This window comes from Rhea americana, unplaced genomic scaffold, assembly GCF_003343005.1.
Source record: "Rhea americana isolate MKP2758 unplaced genomic scaffold, rheAme1 scaffold_24, whole genome shotgun sequence".
Classification (NCBI taxonomy): Eukaryota; Metazoa; Chordata; class Aves; order Rheiformes; family Rheidae; genus Rhea; species Rhea americana.
In genome coordinates, this window is record NW_028186357.1 from 6906078 (window position 1) to 6933558 (window position 27481).

General features: G+C 37.7%; 2 long non-coding RNA genes across 2 annotated transcripts in view; one reads left to right on the forward strand and one right to left on the reverse strand.

The window, feature by feature from the left end:
• Positions 1-15244, reverse strand: part of LOC146595083 (uncharacterized) — a 213087-nt gene extending 197843 nt beyond the window's left edge. The window contains exon 1 of the long non-coding RNA XR_014896026.1: positions 15090-15244. This is a non-coding gene — a long non-coding RNA (uncharacterized LOC146595083). The remainder of the gene's footprint in view (positions 1-15089) is intronic.
• On the forward strand, positions 14551-17038 carry LOC146595084 (uncharacterized). The gene is made up of 3 exons (XR_014896025.1): positions 14551-14679; positions 14846-14973; positions 15833-17038. It is a non-coding gene; the product is annotated as an uncharacterized LOC146595084 (long non-coding RNA).
• Positions 17039-27481: the final 10443 nt, after the last annotated feature.

Here is a 27481-nt window from a genome sequence, read left to right on the forward strand (position 1 = left end):
ATTTAAAAATCTAGGTAAAATATCATAAAGATTAGTAAGCCTGGCAGACAAGTATTCCAAAAGGAATATTTTCTTTTTGGATACATTTTCTGTTTAATTGCTTTCAATGCACACATTGACACTTTTGCACTATATTTCACAGATTTCTTCATCTAAACACCTTTTCTGAGGTTTTAACTGCCACTGGGATAAATTCATTGCCRATTAGGAAACTCAGAATCTTTAAAACCAACCAATTCCTCCATTACAAGGAAAGAAAAAAAAATCAAATAAAAGAACACATTTAAATTCACCGCAGCAGCAAGTTGTCAGGTAGCTCAATTAACTTAGATCTCTTTGAGGGAAAAAAGTTCTAGAGAATGGCAATGGTATGGGAAACATTTTAGCCTGATCCAAATATGCATATGGTGGTGGTTGTGAACTTATCTCCTCATGCAATTATTTGCAGAGATTGCAGTAACCATACAAACTATATATGCCTAGAAGATGGAAACATCCCTGCCTTCACCTCTGAATATCTGCCATGACTCCAATATTTAGTACCATAGTTATTTTATGTACTCCACCTATTTATTTTGATTTCAGCATGTAAAAAGTATTCATACTAGGCTCTAATGTCATAGGCGAAGTCCTCAAAGTACGGACAAGCCCCCTTCATTTACACAGAACATCCAGCTCAATAAGCAGAAATTTCCCCTCTACAGAATTTTAACTAACAGAAACTCAAATTCACCTAGGAACCCCCTAAATCTTAGCTTTCCTCAAAGAACTCAAAGTTCAGCTGAAATCACAGCTGGCTGTGATATGTGATCTAAAGGCCAACAAATTGCCTTTTTCTGTCTATAATGACGAAAAAGAGAGTTCTATGCAAGGATTTCTTGCCTTTCTTTAYGCATAAGAGCAGACCAAGCGCACGTTACTCTTCAGCATGGCAGAATGGTTAGAAGAACAAACAGATCTTAACCCTTCTCTCATTCYAAAGCAAAGTCACTACAGACTGTGAAGCACCAGGATAGCACCAAGATAGTGGTTTATTATACTTTGATCTCAAACAGCATGAAATAATCTCTGCAGGTGTGGATTGGTAAAAGCCATCCTGACACATTCTGCTGCATGAGTATTTACTGGCAACAGCAAAGAACTTCAGCAGACTGGCAAACTGCAAACCTGACTAGCCACTAGTGGACACATCTACTATCGGAAGTATTTTGTCATGTTCTGGTAAAACCACCTTTCTGACTTCAGGTTTTACGTAGAATGACCCAGGTAACATTAGAAGCAGATGAGACATGTATACCAAAAATCCAGTGCCTCCTGCATACACACAGAGCAGGAACTGTGCGCAGTCATTTCCCCACTGACATGCAGATCGAATGGTGATTCCCCAAAGCGCTGCCTGTATTGGCACGCAGTGTACAAATGATCTGCTCAGGCACTGTCTGTAGATCCAGCTCTTCCTGAACTACTGGCACTGTACACTGATCACGTTGCCTAGTCAGAGCTACTGTGCAGGAGCTCAATGAACACTGGATTTACAGACAGCAACTATGTTCTTTTTTTTAAGCAATTCTTTGTCTAAGCTAAAGAAGTTGCCTAGCTCAAATCTCCTTTTGAAAACAGGAATGCTTTTTCCTATAGTATCTTGGTGGACTTTCTGTAAATAGCTTTCGAATACAGAACATAATATTTTGTATCATATTCCAAATATCATCTCACAGTGTGTTTTACAATAGTACCAAATCTCTTTCCTAGAAATACCACCCCATACAATGGAGGACCCAACGCTCCCTTCTTCCCAGCCGCAGCTCAGTGGCCGCAGCCACCCTGTGACTGACAAACGCACCCCTTCCAAAGCAGAAATTCCTCTGTTATTCCACAGATGCCCAGCTCTACACTTCATCTCATTAGTCGATCCCATTAAGTTGATGCTCCTGGCAGCCAGTTCCTCCTGCACAACGCTGATTCTCCTCTCTGTTGATGATTCCAACTTCATTATCAGCAATTTTTTTTGCCACATTCCCACCTTGGTATTGACAAAAGCAAATCTTTGTGTGATCCCCAAACCTTTTTTTCAAGAACTCTGCCACTACTCTCCCTTTACACAGGTAGTTTTCACTGGATCTTCCCTCTTAACTACCCCCTTACAAGTTTCCTATTACTATAATTCAGTAATAGCAATTTCAGTATTTATCAGCTTTATTTTTCCATAGGACACACCAAATCAGCTCCTCAGACCTAAACAGATCTGAATTTTACCACAACTAGAAAACAGCTACCAGCCACCTTATCTAAGAGATCTAATTTATGTAGCTGAAACATTTTTCATTGCTTTACATCCCATTTTTATTTACCTTGTTTTCCCTAAATTATAGTTTCTCTAGAATTTGTCTTTCAACATCGTGTATTAGGCCACTCCTTCTGATATAACATAATAAATTCTCTAACTTTGCTTTTACATCATATATGACATCAGATCTTTATACTTATTACTAATAAACATTTCATTTTGGTGTCCAGGTTGTTATCCATTATCCTCCTTACTGAAACACCAGAAAAACACTCAATTTGTTTTCGTTTGACCATAGTTAGACATTATTTCCAAACAAAGCTGAATAACTACCTCTTTCTTTCATACAACTGAAACTATTATATAAAACTGGGTATTGAAATACTAAAAATGCGGAAGTTACAAAAGCTGGAATTTAAAAAATAAGATATTTTCAAAATAGATGAATATCCTAACTAGCCATTTTATTTTGTTTCTATTTCTCACTATTATATAATTTGACTGGTAATAAGAAATGCAGTCCCCAGTTTCTTTCTCCTTCTCTTTACCCAAAGMAAACCCATGCCTGATTAGAGTTAGGAGGAAATACATTTACGATTCAGTTTCTTTTATTGATAAGGAGCTATCTTATAAATATCTGTCTAGAACCAAAGGGCTATACCTGCTACTATAGCCTCTGTTAAAATATGGATCTGTAAGAACAATAGACATTCGTTTCTTTATCCTTCCTAGAACGCTATCTTTCATTTAAAGCTGAGAGGTTAATATAGAAGGACAGGTTTTCCTCATATTTCTCATGTCTGAGGGGGTCTTTCTTATCTCTGAATTTTTAAAATGTGAGACATAGTAATGCAAGAACTTTGAGACAGATTACTGTGCCATTTTYCCCCATCTGCTGCTTCAGGCACAGAGATATTTACAAAGCAAGAAACAAAACTGAAAATAGTAAGTTTCAAGAGAGCAATGGCAAAGTGTAAGAACTATTTCCATAACAGGCATGGTTCACGAGGCGTAAAGCTATTGATTCTTAATTAAATTGAAATCTAAAGAATCAAAGACACCTTAATTAAAATTCAGTGTAAATATTGCAATTATTAACCTTTACAAGAAGTAGGCATTAAACAAACTAAGGTATTATATTTCCACATGCTAAATTGCTAAATTCATTTTTCTTCACAGGGCCAAGTTCAGCAGCTCACAGAAAATTACACGGAAACATTTTGATCTGCATCATTGGGACTTTCTTTAATCTTTTAGGAGGAATTTTTAGATGGAAAACTACAGAAGATTTTTAAAGCTTTGCTTCATTAGAGACAGAGAGCAAAAGTAATCACTATTCTATTGCCATCCTCCATGTTCCAAGCTCGTATTTTCAATTTATGTGGATAATTAATATATGATCATTTTATTCCTTGAAATTTTAATTCAAGTGTTTAAAATGAGTCCTCCTCAATGACCATTTCACTTTATACCCTCCAACTTCTGTTGCTTTACTTTCTGCTGCCACTCTGAATCTCTTATCGATTCTCTTGCTACCATTTTCACATTCAGTAGCTTTTATTTTTACAATCAGACGTTGTAAAATTTAATTATTCCTTTTTGTATCTTTTTAAAAAGTGTATAGGCATACATCACTCTCTTAAGTAAAYCATAATTCAGAGTTACACCAATGTGGAAATCCAGTGACCTCCAAATTACTGTGCTAATCCAAAAATAACTTTTTATTTATCGTATCAATTGTTTCCAGTTAAAATCCRTGTAGATTTTAGGTGAGTACTTCTTTCCATTGACAAATTTTAGCAGGGTGATTGTATAGATAATCTCAAAGTTCAAAACTGTAAAACACAAACTACTGTTCATTGGCTGTAATGGAGCAACAGGAATTGACAACAGTGCACAATCTGGCCAATTAGACTTAGACTTTATTTCATTTAAAAATTAAAAATAGATCTGAACTGCTTCTGAAATGCTTATGTTATTACATATAAAAAATATAATAATAATATTTTAAACTGCTTTTTATAAGATCTTAGATTCTGCCTCTTGCCAGAGGAATCCACTTGATTACTAGAGTAGCATTTGTATTGATGGACGCAAGTATCACTTTAAACCCCGGCCAATTTTGCTCTAGAATAGAAAGTAAGTGCATTAGGGACCTGGGAGCTGCATAAAAGCAACAGAAAGCTATTACTATGCTTTCTATCATCACTCTCAGCTGTCTCTGATAGTCTGTGACATCTGCGACATCTGTGATGTAGCCTGGAAAAATTCCCTATGTCCCTTTTTAACTTGATGCTTTTTTCAGTGAACATTATTAAGTAGGAAAAAAATCCAGAAACAAACCTGACACAACATTAATTGCAGCCTTGTGATTTATGTTTGTTTTCTTTTCACCGAGACCAATTCAATACCTTTCTGAATCTTTTATAATGCTTGTTATAGCCTTTACACCTGATTTATTTCCCATACCATCCTCTGAAATGTCCCAAATGCAGATGTATTTGTTTTAAAAGATTTTGCTGACTTGGAATTATTTCCTTTTTCTGTAAAAGCTACAAAAGAATCTTCTTTAATTATCTTTTTGCAGAAGTATAAGTGACAACCTCTGCTACCACAGGGTTCACACAGGTTAATTTCCATCTGACCACATTGACAGAGAAGCTACAAAGCATCTTCCCTCCTCCCCTCCTTTCTCCTGCATGGGAGACACAGAAGTTACTTCTGTTGTCCAGCAGAACAAGGCTAGGAATGTTACCTGGAGAGAAGACCATAGACAGAAAGGTCTCTGTAGATGTGATCACAGGCATAATCCTGCATTTGAACTGGAGGAATGTTACATATTTTTAGCAAGATCTGTTTGTAATATACTCTTCCCAAACATCTCTCTTAGAGCACAGCCGAGTGGACTTCTATGGATAACTGATTTCTCTTGTTCAGGAGCAATTCTGAAAGAATCAGAGAGGCCTTTTTTTCAATGGGAGACAGAAAAAATGCACCAAAACTTTCATTAATTTCAAAATCAAACTTCTGTCTTTGACAAAGGCTTCTTTTTAGAGTTCTATGTGGTGGTTTAAATAAAGATAGGATTTTAAAAAACAGAAAGAATTATCTTATGCATATTTTCAAAGTAAGCTTTCCCCAGCATTGAGTGTCTTGTCAGCTTTATGATTTGGAAGTACTTCTTGTGTTAGCTTCATCTTTCAAAGGTGACAGGTTGTCTTCTTTAGAGACACTTGCTCCAGAATCAAGGTTTTGTTGTTGTGGCTTTTCATATTTCTACCATTTCATAAGAATGTTACAATATATACTTAAAGCACAGCTTACAATACAAACACTAACAGCAGAGGAAAATACAGAATATTTAATTATTTTTCTGGTGCATCTGCTATCAGACCTAAAATATTCTAGAAATACACCTTTTGGCGAAACAAGGATGATACATGTAAGTGAATCCTCTAAGGCATATGATCATCTAACATTGCTCTTGGTCAAGACTTGCAAGATCTCAGCTGGAATACCATGATCGCACTTGGGCATGACTAAACACATAATACGAGTACAATGAGGACAATCATAGGTCTATAAAATTTATGAGAGACACATTTATTTATTACTATTCTAATCATAAATTGTTTTAAAGACTGTTTCCTACAGTAGACTGAACTGTTGCTAAGAAAAGTAGAGAATGCCCGTTACAGCCATGTTTCAGAACACAGAAATTTTTGTAATGATAGGTTTTTCATAACATACTTGGCATTCAGACATTTAATGTAGTAGACGAGTAGAAAAGTCAAATAGTGTAACAGAATGTCCAGTATTTTGCAAAATTCCTGAAAATTTCAGTCATTTCATAAAATTGTGCTTCACAATAGGACTAATGTATGTGAACACACAGGTAGTAGTACACTGTGACACCAAGTTTCACTGAAACCCTCTGTTCTAAAGAAAAATGTATTCCTCTTCTAGAAAAAGATTATAATCAGAGGATAATCAGAAAATGAAAAAGCAGATTCTTATGTTAGTAAGACTTGCAAAGATGGTTCTCACATGTATAATGAGGAAACACAGCTGGAGAGAAAAGACAGAGAGAGAACAGTACTCCTAAAACATCCAGAGCTCCTTTTGTTCCTTTCTCTAAACTCTTTAGGTTCTTTCAAGACATTTTTGTCTACATTAATTCAAATAATTTATTTATATGTACATGAGCATTCTGCATTCTAAAATGTTGATGTTTTTAGTACTACATGCCCTGCTGTCATAAAATGCAGTCAAAAAGGCACGGTTAGGATGGTTCAAATGTTCAATATCCTCTGAATTTTCTTTCAGAGATACATAGTTCAACTAATTTAAAATTTTTTGTTGCTTTTATTTTCATGTCTACATTTTGCTTCTGCAATCCCTTACATCACACAAAAGAAAAGCATAGTCCAGCAGTTAGTCTCTGAACTTTCAAATAGTTTTTAGTAGCTAAGTTGAGCAGGTATTTCCATAGCAATCAAAAATTTGAAGCGGTAMAAGCTCTTGGGGCGGCAATTAAGATGAATGACCTGCACTCCCAACTTGCATGTGAGGTGTGGGTATTTATTTACACAACTCTTCATGTCTTCACATGAAACTACTAGCAAGCAGACTAAGAGGGTATGAGTATAAATTATATTATTTACATAAACAAATGCAAACCCGGCTAGAATATAGAAAGAACCTCCCTTTTGTTTTTCTCATCAAAATAATACATTTCCACATTATTCCTCCAAACCATACACAGTTGGTGTGTAAAATATATTGGATATATCTCTGGAACATTTAGATAGCGATAAAAACCATCTTAGGTGTAAATTAGCTCAATATTTATCTCATCTAATATGCAAATTAAGACAATGCATTCTCATTAGCATCAGCTGCATTTCCTTTAAGCTAAACTAAATCTCCAACCAGTGCAGGAAAATATATATATATCTGTAGTTGTCTTTGGAGCTAATGAGGGCGTGATTAGCCTCCTGCTTTGTTATGAAGTGGCATGCTCAAGAGAACTTACCCTGGGTAGATAAAGCACAGCATCAACTTATGCAACTGAAAAAACAAAATTACGCTTAATATTGTACCATAACATGTGCTAACAAAACACAATCCAAGAAAGGGTAAACTCAGATAGCTTCTGAAATTTAAATGTGCAATAAAATGGAGAAGTATTTTCTCCAGGCATACACTTAACAGAAACAGACATGACATAGACCTTGCCGACAATCTGGAAAGCAGCAAGAGAATTTCTTAGAAGATAGTACATCTTAAAAGCTCTGAAACATATCACTTACTGCAAACCAGTGCATCTGCTCTGTGGAATCTGTGTTAGTATCAACCTGGTTTAGAAGCATTCAGTTTTCTGTTTAGGCTTTTTTTTTTTTTTTTTTTTTTTTTTAAGCACTTCTAATGGATGGTGCTGCCCCCTCCCCCACCCTGGCTCCCAAAGATTAATGTGATGACTTGGTTGCTCTGCTAAAGAGGACAACATAATGTTATTTATTAAACCAGTTTTAATCCATCATTGTCCATAATGGCTGTTTTTGATTAGCAATTTGAATTCTAACGCTTGCACAGCCTACCTGCATTCAACTAAAGTGGTGATCTATATGGTTTCCAGCAGCCTTAGGGGATGGAAAGGTAGAAAATGTTGCAATTCAGGATTGTCCTTAATCTCCATATGTTGCTAAGCACTTCAAGTGTCACCAGCATAGTGAATTGAGAGCTCCCAAGTACAAACGTGCAGGGAAAGCAGAGGTCACACTAAAGAAGAAGGAGAATAAAGTTTTTCATTGGAGTGAAGGACAACAAAAGCTAAGATCAGATCCACCTCTGAACCAGTCCCTCCATAGGCAATTGACTGAATCAGATCTGATAGCAGATGAGTCTATAAGAGCATTAAGTGCTATAGACACAGGCAAGGGCTATCTAAATAGAGAGGCTGGGGCTTCTGCACCTGATCTGTGCGAGGGAAAGCAATTCTGCCTGGAAAGCCCCATAGGGGCTGGAGGTCATGTCCCCCCCACAGCCGCCTGTGCTCCCATTAGACAAGGAGCTGCACGACTGTCAACCAGGCTGTCCTAAAGCCAGGGAACAAGAGAGGGAAGCAGCTTGGTTTTAGAAAACATACAAATATTTGTATTTTAGAAACCTACAAAACAGCTTCACGTGCTGTTCATGACACAGGATTGGCTTGCTCTGGAACACAGTAAAGTCAGCACAGTTTGGCAAAGGCTGGTCCCATTGCCTGTACTGCAATGGCACTAGCTGATCCAATAAATTCTTAATTCCTATYACCAGGAATGAGTATAGTCTAGAGGTGACAGCACCACTGACCACAGCCAGCTGTGCTTCCTGCACAGCTAGAGAGCACCAGGAAACTGGTGGGAGCTCAGCACAGAYGGATCTTTCTGCCAGGAAGGCACCGTACGTCCTCCTGCTGCTCATGCTCTTCACCTCTGCTCCACATCACGAGACTATGGGAAAAGGGCAAATCATCTCAGCGACTAGGCTCTTCATTCTTCTGAAGTTACATTACTAACTTCCCCGCTACGAGGAAGTCGAGTCGGGTTTTTGTTTGTCTGTTTGGTTTTTTAGACAAAAGTATGCAGTTCAGTTCCTGACCTCATTCAGCCCTTACGTCTTTCCCGAATTGAGAAGTTTAGAAAATCTGTCTGAAAAAATTATTCTATGTTTTCCACTCAATAACAATAACTCCTATATCCTTTGTGAGATTTAATTGGCAATAGATTTTATGAGTCTCTTTTAAGAACAAGACAAGTAAAGTTCTCCTGGACAAACATGTTCAAGTTGCTCCAATATATACCTAAAAAAGGGCACAAAGCTCTCTATAGACGCGTGGCACTGGGCACAAGCACTGCTGTTGTAAGACTTATTGTCAGGAACACAAAGAGTACCAGAAACAGGAGGGACTAAGAAAAAGCCACGTACAGCTTTAAAGCCAGCAGAGGGTACTAACATTTTAAAAGCCTGACAATGCTTTTATGGTTTATAAATCCATTTTGTTTTATTTTCCTTCATCCTATTTGTGGCAGACTCATGTACTCCTACTAAAAATTCTTTTCAACTCCAATGTTTCTCCTTTGCCGTATAATCTTGGAAAAAAAATCACTTTTCACATTACTGAAAAGACATCTAACGTGTTTTATAGTCTCCAGCACCTGGGAAGAAAACATAACAATTGAGTGATATGACATTTTGGGGAGAACATGAAGGCAATCTCTAAATGAGTTTCGAGCTCTTAGGCAGCTTTATCATGCTCTGATACTAATCTGGATCAGATCTCACTTCCAGGAGTGATGTGAATTCAAAGCTTGGGCCATTTTCCAATTAAAACGAGGTAACAGGCTCCTTTTTCCAGGTAACTGGAGGATACGCACACRTCCTGACCTTCCTCGTTCAGCTTTTAACTGGAAACTGCCATTTAGATCTACGTTTGAATTCACTTACTGCAAGCGCTTCGTTGCCTCCCACCCCCCAGTAATCCTCAAGGTGCTCCAAACAGCAGCACTCCCCAGGCAGCATCACCCCTTCCCTATGGGCCTCGCAGATCCGCAGCTTCTTCCTGATGCCTCACTGCAAGCTCTGCCACCATCACCACTGCCGCAGCCCTTTGCCTAGCAACCTTCTGAGATTTCGGACACGGGCTTGTAATGTCTGTTGTTTTACCATCCCCAGGTATTACGGAAATTATTTTATTGAGCCTGTTTTAGTGTTTCCTCAGAATTCCTCACAGTCAGTATTTTGCAGTACTGTATTAGAAGCCCTGAGCTGTGGAAAATCAGGTAAGTTGGACATAAAAAACAGATCATGCTTATATTCTGAAGGACAAAATCCAGCCATGCTAACATCAGTGCACAAAGTTGCTAAAATACAAGTAGTTGTCTAAACAACAAATCACATTAGTTTGAAAGCACTAGTGCTATGGAAGCAAAAGACCAATGCAAAAGGCATTTTGGTCTCCTGTGGAAAGCAGGCAGCTTGGGAGAAAAGAATTACCAAAATCTTCAATTCAGTTCTGTTCAAATAAGAACTGAATTTCATGAGGTATCTGGAAATTTGAAAAATGTTCTCATTCTGATGTCTCCCCCCCCAAAAAAAAAAAAAAAAAAATGGAAACCTGTATTTTTCATAAAGCAACACATCTGGAACAGTTTCTTTTCTTGTATTTTCACAGTAACCAGTCATATTTCATCCTGGAACTTCACAGGAGCTAACATCCCAGCAAAAACAGCACTTACATTTGAAAAACAGGATCCCATGGTAGAAATGGACTAGCGGCACATGCACGAACAACACAGGCTGCTCAGCTCTCTGCCTGAACCCACACCCTGCACAACTGCAGTGCTCTTAGAAATGCTGGTGCTGCACAAGACTGTACAAGGTTTGGCACTGCCATCACTGGGTGGGATTTTTAATGCATCTTTTTAAAGGGTGAATTTACAGAAGCACAACTTCTAATTCACTTTGGAGGTGATTCTTCTTTCTCCAGTCACTGCAGAGAACAACAGGCCAACAGAAAGATTATCTTTATAAAAAAATAGATTATTTTTTGAAACATGATAGAAATCAACAGTTGATATGCAAACAATATTATATATTCTGGCACTAGAGAAGTCCAAATCAATGTTAAAGTAACTATACACAATCACATTTATTGGCTTAGAATTATGAGGGCTAATTTGCTAGTAAATAACCGACAGCTCCCTTTACCTGCCCTTATAAAAATCACAGAGATCTCAGAAGACCAGCTCTCCCTTAAATTATTTTATTGAAATTTTGACTATAACAACAGCTTACAAGAAACAGACTGATACAGCTATTTGCCTTTAAACAGGACTTTCCWGTATAATTGATTAACAGAAGTCTCCTTTTCCCAGACATCACCCTATTAAATACAACATGAAATGTAACTAATAAATATTTAAACCTCTGATTAGTTATAAATAAAAGATCGACAATGCAAGATTTTAAGAGTTATATTGAATCAGTTATCAATATTACCTAGTAATTACTCCAAGTTTAGCATATTAAGTAATTAAACTAAAAGTGAAAACAGAAAAAAAAATGTATTTGGAAAGGATATAATTAAGTTCTTGTATCTTGTACAACATATGTCTTGTATCCCACATAGTTCATTCCTACATAAGCATGTGTTGCTCAGCTAAACTGATTACACACTGCATGTTAAGAATGACATGATGTAAGCGTCAGGTTATTAACATCTCTAAAATCCTCCCCCAAAGAATGCACTTTAGAGCAGTCAGCATTTCAGTATGTAAAAATATTTTTCAATAAGGCAAACAGTTCATTTCTTATTAATTGTCCCTGTCACAATAGCATCAACAGCACTGATACGTTTTCCTGAGTAAATACTGTCTGATAGACAAGCTAGAGACATTTTAAATATCCCTTACCACAGTAAGGGTCACAAAGACATTTCTAGTAGAAGAGCTGTAAGCTACTGTTTATTATACATTTCTAGGCATTCGGCCTAGCAAGGATCAGTGTCCAGCATTATAAGCCAGAGCACCCAGAGAAATCTCCGCTGCTGCGTGCACACATGATAATTAATGCATTGTATCACACAGAATCAACCAGCCACCTTGTATCCAGCTGCTAAGGAAAAGAGAGTTTCAGTACCTATTATCTCCAAGGATATAAACATCCACAAGGCACCGAGTGGAAAAGGAATACAGCAAAATATGCGCTCTCTACCACAAGAAATCTAATGAAACAACAAATTGAGTAATTTAATAATGGACTTCCTCAAACTTATCTAATTACAAGATACAACCAAAAAAAAGGACTTTAACCTTCCACAGTTAGATATCCTATATTAAGAGACTTTGAACCTTAAACCAATCAAAGCTGCTAAGGTCTGCTTATGATATATTGATAGAAAATTTCCACCTCTCTATAATTACTACTCGCTATCCTTCTATACTTATGCAACCTAAAGTTAAAAAAAAAATAAGCCACCCAATAACATCACTAACAAGCCAGACTTTAGAGTTATTAAGAGATGCAAAAAACATGATATATAGTGTGTACAGTTGGTGGCCTGTCCTGTTCTACATCAAAATTGATGGCAAGGGAGCACCAGCCACAAAACAGGAGAACCAGTCTACCTGAACGAGACTCGAATACTACTTGTGTTATTTCTGTATAAACCCCTGTAGATAGTTTTAGAAATACAGGGATGTTGTTCTTTCAAAAGCTGAAGTAAACGTAGGAGAGCAACAACTTCAATTATACATGCACATTACTGGATACTAGGTATTCATAAACTTCAGTGTAACCAAAGTGATTTCAGCTGTTTGCTGTAATTGCTGCAATACATAACTATCTAAATCACAGTATCAAAATCAAAGGAGGAATAGAAACTTCTAGGCAAAATAAATACCCCCCACACATAAACACACAAGTGTGGCTTATCATTCTTTCACTGGAGGAAATAACCTAATTAACTCCATCTAGTAACAGAAAATACTTCTTTGCCTAATCAGATATTGCTAGGATTTGTATTTCCTCTAGCTGACACAAAAATGACCCACGAAGGCAGCTGTAGTTTCAATGATGCCATGAATAGTCAACATCCACACTGTTGACTAAATGTAGTCAACTATTTCAACTTTTTTATTGATCTGAGTATCCAAAGGTTATGATGCTATGAATAGCCTATGTAAAATATCGTCATCCTTAGCACTACTTCTGTACACAACTGTGAAGCAGAACTAATACATTTAACTGATAAATACATCAAAGGGAGCATGTCTAAAGCAATAAACATCTCCTGTGGTGGGGATGTTTCTGCACTACAGGAGACATTCTGCTGAGTACGCATGTCCCTTTGATGCAGTTATCATTATTATAATGAAAGTATTATTTGATTTTATTGCTTTTTAAACACCACTGTTGTCCACCATAGCTCCATTAAATGTAGTTGTGTTGGTTAATAAAGTGAATAGAGAGACTTCCATTTAAGTCTGAATCAGTTCATTGGTAGATTGTCTATGAGAGCATAAATCCAGCTCTTCTTTTTCATCCTTGCTTTCATCCTTGCTTTAAGGTTGCCATTGGGAACCAACAGATTTGTGTTTACAGAAATTCATATATAATTTACATGAGGAGAATGGCTTGAAAGCTCCTGTTTTAACATTGAAACAGTCACAGAACTAGATTAAATATCTCATTCAGAGAAGCTCATTCTGGATTCAAATGTTTATATCTTCCTGAAAAAATTTCCCATAAAGTTTCCATTCCATTTGTTTGTTAAAGCTCACCAAAAATACAAGCCTAGTAATAAGTTTATGATTAACCACAAAATAAACACTGAATGTTGTAAAGTCTTACCACAATAACACATGCGTTAAGTGTGCATCCCCAAAAACGTATGCTCATAAGTAACATTTTGTGATCAAGTATTTATGTTGCAGACTTCTAAAATTCCAGTACTATGTTCAGAGTCAGGACTTCAGTAGCTATACCTTCACCTCAAAGGGAGAAAATTCAGACCTAGCACGATATGCTTTTTTTCAGCAACTGCTGCCCAAGTTTTTTCTTAGTGCAAAAATCGTGAGCAGTAGCATGTGCAACCTTTTCATTCTGGAAATCCGTTTTACTGTTTTATGCAACTAGAAGTCACTGGCAGCCTCTTGAACAATTACTGTCACATTACCAATTTAAGATATTGATAGACTTAAAAATTCAGATCAAGTCACAGCATGAACAGGGTTTACACAATACAGTAAGTCAGTGGTACTGAACTTGAGAAGATGCTCAACTTGAAGGACCCTGATGAACAGCAGTGCTGGAACAGGTTTATTAGAGGCTGAGAAACCTCCGTTCCAGGATGTTTTGGAGAAAGTGAAGTAAAACAAATTCATGTCTGAGAGGTCCACTTCAAGTGGGAGGTTACATCAGAGAACTCCAGAGGTCCCTGCTATGATTCTGAGAGAGACACAACTGCTCCTGCACTACCTTCCTTCATGAAAAACAGGAAAAAGATTTTCATATGTGCAATAATGTAAACTGGCTTCAGGTGATGCTATAGAAGTGTCTCAATTCCTTCAGGGTATATTTTCCAACACATATGCGAAACAGTACAAAAGGTTAGAAGTGCTGAACCAGTGAAAGGAAACTAGTAAAGAATTCAGGAAGTCCACCTGAACCGATTCCCTGCGTGTGTTCCAGAAAAATCACACACAGCCATTCCTGGGGAGGTCAACTTTGCAGGAAGGACTGTAATTCCAGTACATCGCTATAGGGATAAATGCAGTAGTGATAGTATAAGACATATCTGGCAAAAACAATGCTATCCATCACAGAAGTTTAGAAATTACTTCTATGAGGTAAGATACAAGCTAGATTTATAATTAATATTTAATACTGGAAATTGTTATCTTAAAAATTTAGAAATTCTCTGTGGTACTGAATTAAGTTCATGCTGGAGTAGATTACCAAAGTGGGGAATCCAGAAATATTTAAGGTGTTTCTCAAATTTTTTTTCTTTTTAAGAGAGAGAAAAGAAATAATGCGACAGACAACATAAACATTCTGATCTACAGGTGAAAGTGAATTCACAACCATGTTTGCAAAATAAATTCATCATCTGGGATAGCAGCACAAGCAACTTTATATTTACAGTAAGTTAATAGGAAGAGGTAAAAAAAACAAAATTCTAAGTATTATATATAGTATCTAAACTAAAAAAAAGAACTGTGAAGAAGGGTTAATGAGTTCTGTGTTTATCACAACCCACCTCATAGTCTTCAAGACATATTTTAGAGTATACTCCTTTTGTGTGTCTCTGAAAAATTAATCATGGTCTTCTTATTAGAGTCAATTCTAGAAGTGCTGCTACAGATGGGTGGTTTTCATGTAAACTTCAACAGGAATTCTTTAGGCAGCTCCTAACTGTTCTGCAAATGGAAGTGTGCTAGAAATGCACTGAGTGCCAATATCACATGCTTCTTTGATGTGTGCTTTAAACACACGTCACCACCTGATATTTGCCAGAAAATCTTAGGTCAGTTGTGGCACATCAATCCAGTGCCTAAAAACGTCTCAGCTTTCCATTAGGCTTTTTTGTGGTGAACATGAAAAATGTCTCATGACAACATATGGAACTGGAAAAGTCTGTTTTATTTAGAAAAGCAACTAAATAGTAACTTAGTTATTGAGTCCTCTTAAGGTGGGAGTGGGGGGAATCCAGTTACTTGCATTTGCCTGTGATTTGTGTCCTACAGCTGAAGAACGTGTTAGAGGAAACTACATTAATACATGGATCCAGCAAAATGCTGCCAAAATGTAATGGTCATTCAGTGAATGAAAATACATTGCTGGAAAAGGAAAATGTCAAAGGTGAATTAAGCTGAAAATCAGAGTCAAAACAGGGCAAAGTTAGCAATGCAGCAGCAAGCTGTTCAGTACATGCAAGACATATGAGTTAAAAAAAAAGAAAGCAAGAAAGAAAAAAAACGCATTGCTTTGCTTGGGTTCCAGGATTGTCCAAATTTTGCAAATAGGTCACAGCCAGCCCTCAGGTTTCATGAGACACAGGAGTGAGATGAATAGGCGGAAGAGAAGCGTGTGGTCCTGATGATCCCCGAAAGGAAAAACACCGCAGCGGCACCCGTCAGGCTCGGGCTGCTGAGTCGCGGCCGCGCCAGGAATTCATCCCGACGCCAGGGCAGGACTCGACCACTGCTCAGTACCAACCTCTGCTAAGGGCTCAGGCAGCGCGCCAGCAGCAGCGAGCAGCAGAGCAAGGGGGAAAATATATAACCACTGGGTATACTTTGAGTCACGATGGCATCTCTCGCACTTCAATCTGGGACTTAATCCAAGTTATTCAAAAACTTGACAGAAGAATGGGGCATTTCAGCTTGTGTGCGATACGCTGCGTATCTCCTTGCATTGCTCAGTGTCATGAACAAAACTATGTAAGAGAAGGAATGTGAATTTTTTTTCTTTACTATTTCAGCTGTTTTGTGGGTGTTGCATATGACCTAGAGAACACTGAGGATAAAGCCAGCTGAAAATTATCGAGAAAAGGAATTGTATCAATAAGAAAACGCCTATCTGCCTCAGGCAGAATGTTTCAGAAGAACATAATACCAGTTTTGAATACGTTTCTATCAGAAACAGGCTCCACACTGGATTTTTTTCAGGGGGGAAAAAGAAATCATACCAGTACTAAGAGCATTAAGTTAGTGGTCAGGAGGAGAGACATCCCTCGCGGCTGGCCGTCTGCCGCAGGCTGCCTGCRCCGGGAGCCGCGAGCCCCGTCGTGCGCCGCAGCGATTGCTGCTGGGAGCCGGGGGCCTCGTGCAAGGCTGCGCTCAGCCGCCCCTGGCAGGACGCGGTTGCACAACCCAGGGATGCTTGCTGCAGCCTTTGTTGTGGTGCTTGTTTTAATACGTTAATCTTCTCCAGCCAACTGTGTTGCATTATCAATCTTTCATTAACATATTCCCTTCTTTCTGATTTTTTTTTTAATTGAAGGATTAGTGCAGCTGTGTCTCATCAGACCTCTTGTGTCTTTTTCTGGGACTCTGTAAGGGACCCTGATTAAAGACTGTCTCAGCTGCTGTTCTCTTCTGCATTTTTCCTTCCATGTTGCCACTGAATGTTAAAAATCTTATTGTTCTCTTTAGTAATTATGTTAGTGCTTGGGCACATTAAAAAACAAGATTTTTTTTTAATGAATGCTTTCTTCTCTCCCCTTCACTGCTACTTTTTAACTGAAAACTCTTTGAAAATACAATAGCATGTTTTTAGAAGCCTCAGCAGAAGATGTGGTTATACAATAGCATGTTTTTAGAAGCCTCAGCAGAAGATGTAGTTCTGGGTTCTCCTCTACTAACATCTGCTGATCTCATCGTTACTCATCTTCACTTTAACAGAGCTTTCACTCAGAAAGAAAACCTGCACACCTTTTGCTATGGTGTCTGTTATGCCTGTAGGTGCAGGAGAAGACAAGATTTCAACTGTGAACAATTTGTAAAACAAAAAAATAGTTAAACACTATGATTTTACTCATCATTGGAAACTATTGGCAAGGCAGATAAAATACAACTTGAATAGCAGCCATGTAAAAAGATTTGAAAATTTTCCTAGTCTAATGCATTTTATTTTTAACCTAAATGTTGACTTACAGCCCTCATCTGCTAACTATAATTATCTAACAAGAGGAAGTCATTGAAAACATTAGACTCTGTAAAACCTCAACTTTTCTGAACACAGGTATTTTTCTTAATTGGCACTTTCAGAATGAAATGCCCCTCACAACAGGGCAGTTTTATGCAGTGATGTTTATAAAAGCCTCAGAAGCACTGCAGTTTAGGGATCTTTTTCATCAATGTCTACAGACTATCTGAACATCGCTGAAGAACTACATAACAAAACTTCCCTTTTTTGTGAGTAACTATTAGTAGAAGGCAGATATTTTAGTTCAATGTCATTGCAGAATGCTTTACAATTATAGCAAGAAAATTAGAAGATATATTTGTAATACGAACGGCTAACTACTGTCAGCTGGCCACACTATGTCCTTGCATAAAAATTATGCCATTATATTCTATGACTGTGCACAAAATGTAAAGATCATGCCTCATGCAAGAGACAGAAGGTGTGTTGGGGGGGAAAAAAATCACACAAAAATTATTTGGGATGCCACAAAAAAGAAGACTAACATTTGCTTTCTTTGATCTTTTTGTTCCTCTCTCTACAAGGTAGAATACAAAAAAAAAAAACAAAAAACAAAACAAAAAAAAAAACAAAGGCTAAATATAATTTATTTGTCCAGCCTCCCTCAGAAATAACAGATGATTCCTAAAAAGGCATTTTAATGTGATAAACCTTAGAATGAGAGATCGTTTAAAGAGGGCTAACAACAGGGCTCATTTTCATCTGAGATATGAGAACATGTTAATGTCAACGAGCATTTAACAGTGCATCTGGTCCTAAACAGAATACCAGTTCCCACAGTATTTKATCCAGGAATTTCAACAATTAAATAGGATCAGATTTTGAATGGAAGGCAATAAACAGATTCTCAACTGCTGTAATGTGTTCAMGGCATAATGTTTTACTCGCTACTTTCTTCTATCACTCTGGTCAGATTACATCCTCAGCTGCGTAATAAATATCTAAATTAACTGTAAACTAAGATATATACAACCTTAAGAGTAACATTTGGCTCCTCTGTATGGAAATCATTTGCTCCTTTGGTATATACCAAAAAGAGCTCTAAAAGAAATTGTTAATTATTTTGAGCAAGATGATGATTTCACTTGTTCTTATCTGATAAAACCTTTAACATATAGCATTCGCTTTTGATATCTCTTTAAAAGGAGTGTCTGATTTTCAAAAAAATTGTGATGTCTCACATATTATTTGAGCCTTCATTTCTTTGCACACACCAAACAAGTAATTCTAGTTGCAAATGGACAGCAATGCACCATTACTATGAAATATATAACTAAGAGAAACCATTAACAGAACAACAGGCCATATTAACTCGCAGAGAATTTGGCAGCTGTGATTTTCTGTGCTATTCTTGCCTGTAAATAATGAGCTGAGAGCAACTGCCACTGGAAAATAATTTTATTCACTTTCCTCCCTTCCAACTCTCAGCCTCCATTAGTATACCCTTCTTTATATTTTCTTCCATTTTCCACTAAATTACTTCAAGGGCCACGTATTGCCCTTGATGTCAGAGGGAGTTCTGTGCACAAACTGAAGACAATGTATGGCTCTTCATATCTACAGTTATTTTTTTCCAACTGCACAGAAAGCTATTTTCTAGACTTTACTATAAATTCCGGGAAAAAACTGAAATTTACTATCCTGCCCTGAGATACCTATGAAATGTATGATAGTTTTTACAATTCATAAAGTAAAATAAGGATGATTTACAGCATTCTGCAATGGTGATGACAACCAAGGACATTCACAGCACACTGTTCTTGTACAATAGGCCATAAAAAATGCTGCAAGTCATCAGTTACTAGCCTGCCTTGCAGGTCCTCCCAGGAAAGGAATTAAGCCACCCCCAGCATCCCTGTGACTGTGGGAGCTGTTCCTAGGAGGAGTGAAGAGAGGTTTGATCTCTGTGGCTATTAGTTTTCCTGCATCTCCACTCAACAGAACCAGCAAACTTCTCACAAGAAAAACATTTACCTCTAGTTCTATTCTTCTAAATACTACCACAACTTGGCTGAAGTTGCAACTTCAGCTGCAGTTTAAGGGTTTTCCTGAGACCCATGAAATGATTCAGAAACTAAGTATCATCACTCTAACCGGTAAATTCTATTCACTGCTAGGTTCAAGAGCAGGGATCCTATTAGAAGGGGAAGGAACTGCCACAACAGTCCARTATAGTCCCATACATGCTGCAGGGGTCTCAAGTTTTGAAATTATTACATCTACTGCCTTCCCAAAGCATTCTTCCTTGACACTAGAATGAAATGTCTAATATTTTACTGCAGAAATAATGTGTATGAGGGTGCACAGGCCAACGGTCAGCAGTTATTTTGGTTTTAAACTATCATTTAAACTATCATATTAGGGCACGGTCACATTATTTAGTTGATTAGGGGAACAAATTCTCTTTCTGTCTTTCCAAGATGCTAGCTGCAGAGCTATGTAAACCATAGCTACAACTTTTGGGAGATTTCTCCCAGATACTAGGAATAAGTCAGAGACTGACCAGAACAGAGACTGAGTTGTGAGTGTCCTCTTGTTCCTGTACAGTATAGCTGTGCAAAGACACAGCAAAGGCATCTTTTTCACGGGCTTTTGGAACTTGGCTTCCCATGATGGCAAAAGAGGGCAGCTGCTTCCACTTGAGCAGGGCYGCTCCTTAGGGCAAAATGCAGAACAGCAATTAGTTCTAGATTAGCTAACTGACACATCATTATCTGTTCACAGATACACTTACCTACTTATCATACAATGTTATCAGTTGGGCCCTGCAGTGCCACCTGACATCTATAACACCACCATTTCCAAAATATAAGTATGTATCTTTTAATGACTTAAATACCTCACTCTCTTTGCCATGTAGCTATTTCCAATCTTGTAAGACGACTATATGTTTCAGTTCCTTAAACCCTTTTACAAACTTTTCTTAGATTTTGGACATACTACAAAATCTTTACAAATAACTGATACTGATTTATAAAGCAAACAGCAAACCTCTGCCTTGAGAACCTAATTTATTACACAATCTCAATATGGTTGAGTTCACGGCAAACAAAAAAAGTCAAGAGAAACACAACCCTCGCTCGGCTGGGAATCACGCTCTGCTGGGAGTCTCCATCAGATGGGACAGTGACAGGCACAGCAGCAGAGAAGACCAGAAYTGCCATATTTCAGTCTTAGCTCTACTTTAGACAAAGTGAGTTATCCATCTTCTCCTCCATTTTGATATTCATAAAAACAGAACAAGAGTCTTCATTTAAAATACTCGTAAATTAAGTTAGTTAAGGGTTAAGCAGCTAATATTTACTGAGCTTTGAAAACAATGTCTGACAATCTAATGCTCTCTTTCCTTGACAGATGGCTTAAAAAAAAAAGAACTGGGAAGCTTTACCCATGGAAAGAATTACTAGCCTTAAGAACAATTCATATAACAGATAGCTCAACACATGGCTGCCTTTCAACACTTAGACTTAAACTGGAAATAGGATTCAAAAGCCAACATCCTCTACAAACTCTTCTCTTTACACAGATCCTACGTTGCATCTTTGCCTCTCSCTCTCCTCAAATGCAATCTTGCTATACTGTTTTCTAAGCTGTTATTTTTAAGTGACTACAATAAAACCAACATCTATATTATTACAAAATTACTCAGCAGTATTTTAATATTCAACAAAGATAAAAGYTTACTAATATAAATGAAGATAACGGTCTCAAAGTATTAGGATTGTTAGTAAAGTCGACCTTTTTTCAACTAGAACTACTTTGGCAAAAACATAAGAAAATGTCTCCACTCATTCTCAGAAAAGTCAAACTGTTACAATTCCTTAAAAATATTTAATTCAAAACAAAATACAAGTATGTATTTTTTTATATAAATTATTTTAATACAAATAGTAAAAAAAGCACAAGAAAGATATTTCCACTTCAAGTCAAATAATCTGCTTGGTTTAATGCTAAATAAWTTTTTTTTTCGATTTCTCAAAACTACCATAGGCATGGCAGTGTACCCACTGAAAAGCGCCTGAGCAGGTCATTTCAGTGATCCAAGCCTTATCCTCTCGCCATCTTGCTCTCAACACGGTCCCGGTCGTTCAGGTCGGTGCCCAGTCCGCAGGCATGGCGTGCCCCTCCYGTCCCCTCGCCGTCCCACACGCCTCGCCGGCGGGAACCCGGCCGCGCGCTAAGCGCCGCGGCGCGGACGCCCGGCCCAGGCCGCCGCAGGGCCCTGCCAGGCTCGGCGGGAGGTACCAGGCTGCCGGGTCGGCCGCCACACGTCCCTACCGGTGCTCCATCCCACACTAGTGGTAGCGCGCTTCAGGGACAGAGGAAGCTCCCCAGCTTACCTCAGTTTTTGGTAACACTTCATTAGAAATGACTGGCCGCGCTCTGGGCCCAAAGCACATTGACAGCTGACAGACTGGCAGAATCAGCCACTTACTTATTTACTAAATGATAGCCATGTGGTCAACTTAACATACATTTTGCCATTCTCTTCCTCCTTCACTCTGACCTAGACCCAGTCCTACTCCTCACATCTTCCTCTAAACTCTTTCCAGACTCTGATCTATTATAATTAGGATAATCTTAGTGTGCTTGATTTACAATATTAACCTTCCTCTCTCTTCTTTYGTGTTTTTGTTTCAGCTAGAATATTGCTATTATTTGGAGACTCACACCAAATCTTGACTGCTTGGTCTTTAAGTTAAAAAGACCTATAGCTCTGCACATCATGATGACTTGAAAGGCAGAGTATTTTGGGGAGTGCATCACTTGCACTGTCTATTGAGTCTTGTCAGCTAAATGCTTACAAGGAAGATGAAAATCTTCAGTTTCCTTCAGGAAAAGGCATATTAAGGCACAGGATATAAGACCTCCATAAGTGCTTGTTTATGTGTCTGCTGGCAAATGAATGAAATGATGATGAAAGACCTTTAGTGGCTGCTTTACTCCCCCTGGAGTGCTTCTGATGTGCCAGAAAAATAGAAGATTCCTTTTCAAAACTATGCTGCTCCCTAGCAAGGATAATAATAAACTCTGTAGCAGGTGCTGATTATAATAATAAATGACATGAAATGATGCATATAGTATACAGGAGACCTGTCAGTACAACCGCTATTGGAAATACTGTTCCTTCCTCCCATGTTCTAAAGAAAAAGTAATTCCCATTGCCTGMGAGTAAGTAAACCTAGCTCTTCCTGCATTAGCTTCCTTTTCTCTGTGCATATTCCCTTCCTCTTCTCTTCCATCCCCAGCACATCCACACAGATTGCTGCCTTCTTCTTTTCCACATTCTAAATTCCCCCAAAGTCTGGCCTTAACATAATTTATTTTAATTTCCTAGCATCACCCTTAGCAAGCAGGTAATAAGCCAAGGGAGTTACTGCACAGAAGGTGAAGGCAAAGAAATGCTCTATCAAGCCACACTGTATACACACCACTGAAGGACAGCCTCAGTTAAGTATGCACTGTAAAGAGACTTCTTTCCTTCTATATTACTCTTGCACAGTAAGATAAAATAATTATCCATGGAATGGGGAGATTAGAAATGGAGTTAACTATACTCTGGAACATCTCTATTACTAAACGCTATCCAAGGCAACCTATTCTTCCATAACAATCAGTAGCGCATGGGTTTGGCCACCGTATCATATTGTCCTAGCCAAAGCAAAGTTCCCATTTCCTTCTTCTTAGCTCTTCAATATTTGACATGCAGAGTTTCTGAGTAACTTCAAAACACAAAACAACTTCTATGACAGAAATACTGCAATAACTGGGAGACTAAACACTGCTGGCATCTGCTTTGTCAAAACGTGCCAACAAACACAGAGCAGTCAGTATATAAGATGCCAAGTTCAAGTGATCTGCAAATGCCATCTGTGTTAGCCCACCTGTAATTCTGCCTGTATGTTCAATCTACCTAAATGAGCAGATAAGACCTAATCACAGCAAAAAGATCTGTATGTGGGGTGATAGAGGGGTAGGGTAGGTGGGGATCTCTAGCTCTTCTCTCTCCATAAATTTCCTACGTGGAGCATTTACCCAACAACTCAACACACCACATCTTGGGCTTTTAAAGGAAAAGCAACTCAAGGGCTGCTTACTTTTACTACCAACATGATATATATACCTCAGGACCTACACTGGCTTACCCCTATCAGCTTGTAGGCCAGGTACCAACAGGAAGGTTTCAGAAGATCCTTCTTCCAGTTGGGTGAAAAAGAATAAAAGGCCAACATCATAAGATAACAACAACATCATGAAAGGACCAGCCAGCATTACAATTGGMTCACTGTTTTAATTACATGTGATACCTATCAAAATGAATTATCACTTCTTCCTAACATTGCTATTTAAGATAATCAAGAATAAAAACAAGAGAAAACAATCTGGAGTGCCAGATTCATATGTCCAAGAAACAGGAAACAGTTCTGTAGGGACTCCAACAATACATACCTTATACCAGAGGAAAAAAAAGAAAAGGGACAAGTGTTAATTCAAAGAAAAAACAATCCATTGCCCTTAGGTTATTCCCTTAACTGCTCCATATTCAGGAAAATATCTCAACTCTCTGACATGTGGATTAAATCAGTAGGAATCCCTGAAGTGTAAAACAGGGTATTCACTACTAATCTCACTGAGATGGACATACAACATGACATCACTAATCAGTGGTAGAAACAAAAAAGCTACTATATTAAGCAACTGAGGGAATGCAGAAATCATTAATTTAGCAGACACAGCCTCCTAATAAATGTTATGCAAAACTGTACTTAATGTGTCTAGTGTGGCCTTTATAACACAAAATTGCCTAAAAATCTATTGCACAGATTTCCCTGTAATTAAAAAATAGTAAACCACTGGGAATGTGAAAAATATAATTGTTATTTAGCGTAAAGGTATCAAATTCTCTTGTACTACAAATCATATTATATTCTACATTTATGTGATATATTTCATTTCTTAGTCTTATCAGTAGCTTATGAAAATCTTTTCATTAAATGAAAGCTGTATGTCTTCCTTTACCATGACGCGCCTGATTAAAATGCCACTATATATATATATATATATATATTTTTTTTTTTTCCTTTTCTTAAAGGCCTAATCCGATAATACCTTAAAGATCTTATTATGTAGAGATTGAGCTCTTCTTACAAAACCTTTCATCTTATTCAGTTTGATCAGGGTCATGGGTCCAGGCTCATCCGTAGCATAATTCCACTGTTGTTAAAAGAGCTGCACAACTGATCACACCGGACCAACATAAGCAAACATTTGGTGCCCTACATTTGGCAGTACAAAAGGATGATGTCCTATTTATTTTGTTTTCAGTCTGAACCATACTTTGGTCTACCATTCAAGATGCTAGTGAGTCAAACAACCATTTACAGGAGTAAATGCTCTGTATATACTACAGAATCAACAGTATATATAATGTACATCTAGAGTAAATATTCTGAATATAATAAAGTCAAATCAACTCTCTGTTCTACTGTGTCCAAATATTCCAACCATTTCAGTAAATAATTTGGCTATGATGTGCTGCTTAACCTCTTAGGATGGAAAATGTCTCCTGCCACCTATTTTCACCAAACCATCTGAACTTAAGTGGCTGGAATCTCTGTGTCTGCTTAAAGACCTGCAATTACCAGTATCACCTTAAAAATCCTTGCCCTCCTGCCACCCATGCAGCAATCTGACAGTAAACTACAACAAACTAGAAACATCTAGTTCTGTATTTAGTGATTTCTACCAAATGCCATTTAAAGCAATGTAATTTAAGGACAAAAGATATTGAACTATGAAAGACTGATTTTTTTTTTTTTTTTTAATCTTCCTGCCCAAGAAATTCCCTCAGTGCCACAAGTTCTGCCTTATTCAACAAATACGCATTGTACACAGGAACAGCACTGAATAACCTACAACTCTCATCCATTTGGAATGAAAATGAACAAAGAGAAGCTTAAAGAAGGGATAAGAAAACTGCTGAAGTCCTTGGAGTCACAGTGTTTCTGAACTGCAAATATTTATAATTTTTATCTCATCATATAAAACTTGGACTTATAGATCCATTGTATTTAATAACCACTTTTAGGAGGTCAATAGTCCCCATTCACTTCACATTCTCCACGTTTACTGCTTTTTCATTCTGTTAATAATAAAAAGGTGCCACAGATAATTAAAAACAAACTCAGTCCCAACATTCATTAAAGTAGAAAATATGATCTTCTGAAAAGCTGTCACATACAATAAAGCAGTGTTATCTGCCTAGAATTACAATGATTTCAAATGGATAAATCTAGAGGAAGAAATCCACTGAAATGCAGTTAAATTATTTGCTGTTTTACAAGGGGGAACTTAAAAATGCAGTAATTAATTGACCTACTGTTTGAGACAATTTCCCTATAGTTAACAATCACTCTTGCAAGAGATAGAAAAGACAGCTCTCTTTCATTTGAAAAAAGGCTAATGAAATCAGTGTGAAGTACGTTACCAATCTTTCCACTGTATGTGAAGCACATAGCAGAAAAATAAAAAATGTCCACGGAATGGGATAAATTCTGAACTCATTTTACCTATGCTACTTCACTGCTGCTAAAGCATTATTTCACATTAGGACTTGGGTTCTCCCAATATCCTAACATTTTGCATACTTAGCTCTAGGCCCATTATGACCTGGAGGAACAACAATGTAATTTGAAATTAACTGAAAGAGTCATTTTAGATTCAGAAAAACATGAGTTTATTTACTATATGAACATTTTACTTCTTCACTTGTTCATAACTCTGAAACAGGTTGTGCAAAATATCTTGAAGCACAATTTATAAGCCTATCTGTCTAATTTATTATGGAGTTCCTAATAATTTCAATTWCAATTATTTCTTTTAAAAAATTGTATGCATATTCTGAAGATCTCTAAAGCCTACAGGAACATACAGGCATAATGTACAAATGCAGCTGCTACTGCTAGTACTAAGTTCAGAGGCACAMGTCGAACACAGTATTCGCAGGTTTGGAGCCGAGGAATTCAAAGGCAGAAGTGTGCTGCAGGCCCCAGTGGAGGGACCTTTCTCTCACAGCAACAGAGTAGGGTCAAGATATGCAAAGCATATGCATAGGAATTAACACTGCATTCCTCAATTTCACGATTTCAACAAAAAGGTTTCTGGAAAACTGGATGTACACACAGTACACAAGATATGAGTGCACTAATGTTTCATGATATGGCAAAATGATGCCCTCTTATTCCCCTGTCTTTATGAAGCCTGACATTTTGTCAGCACTTGTGGCTGTCACTGTGTATTGACACACTGATTTCAGAAAACTGTCTCTAAGACATCTCTTTCTGAGTTGTAACTGTTCGGCATCAAGTAAGCACGATTTTGACTATTTTCCTCTAGATGCATTACCCTGACTCACGTACACTGAAGGTCTTTTTGTCCACCCAGTTCTGTGATGTTCTTTTGGAGGGTTTTTTTTTTGTTTGTTTGTTTGTTTTTTTTAATCAACACATTAACTAATGACTCAAGAGTTTAAAATTTGGAAATTTCAGTGTAAATATGTTGCATGAAAGTAGCCCAATACCGGGTAGCACCTAATTCTGAGCCTTCTTGAACTGAAAAGCGACCAGTAAGCCCAACCCCCCATCTCCTCTAACTCAAAGAGGACTGACATTTTAAGCCTTTGGTATGCAACATTCTCAAAAGCTTTTTGAAAACCCAAATATATTATACCCACTGGATCCCTTTTATCTGCATACTTTATTGATACCATCATGCAACTCCAACAGATTGTGGTAGAGGATTTCCCCCAAGAGAAACCACGCTGAACTTTTCCTAACAGACCAATGTGCTTAGTGGTTTCATTCTTTGGATGAACTCTACCATCTCACCAGGGACAGAAGGTATGCTCACCAGTCCATAGCTCCCAGTGCTCCACCTAGAGCC